The sequence below is a fragment of the Crocuta crocuta genome, unplaced genomic scaffold, assembly GCF_008692635.1.
Source record: "Crocuta crocuta isolate KB4526 unplaced genomic scaffold, BGI_CrCroc_1.0 scaffold318, whole genome shotgun sequence".
NCBI lineage: Eukaryota > Metazoa > Chordata > Mammalia > Carnivora > Hyaenidae > Crocuta > Crocuta crocuta.
Window position 1 is genome coordinate 2,417,458 of NW_027531425.1, and position 383 is coordinate 2,417,840.

A 383-nucleotide genomic window follows, 5' to 3' on the forward strand; every position below is an offset into this window, starting at 1 on the left:
TGCCCCCCCCCCCCCCCCCGACCCCTTCCCCACCTGGCAGTAGCAGCTACAGATGATCTGAATGCCAAGGGCGCTGTGGTTCACCCTGATTCCACTCCCCATTTTGTGAGGTGTTACTGTAAGGTGGCAGCAGGGCCTGGCTAGCGGGGAAGCCCCGAAATCTGAGGACTAGGCCCAACTAGGGCTAAGTTCCTCAGCCTTGCCGGTGTCCTTGTCACAGGATGGAGATGAAAATGTCCTTCCTCGCGGGGTGGAAGATGCGATGAAGCGGTGGCGTGTGTACTCAGCAAGGCCTCCGTGTTGGAGCCCATGGTCTCCTGGGTAGCGCAGCTGGCAGGGAAGGAGCTGGAATTTGTAAGGTCTGGTCAGGGACTTGCGGCCTG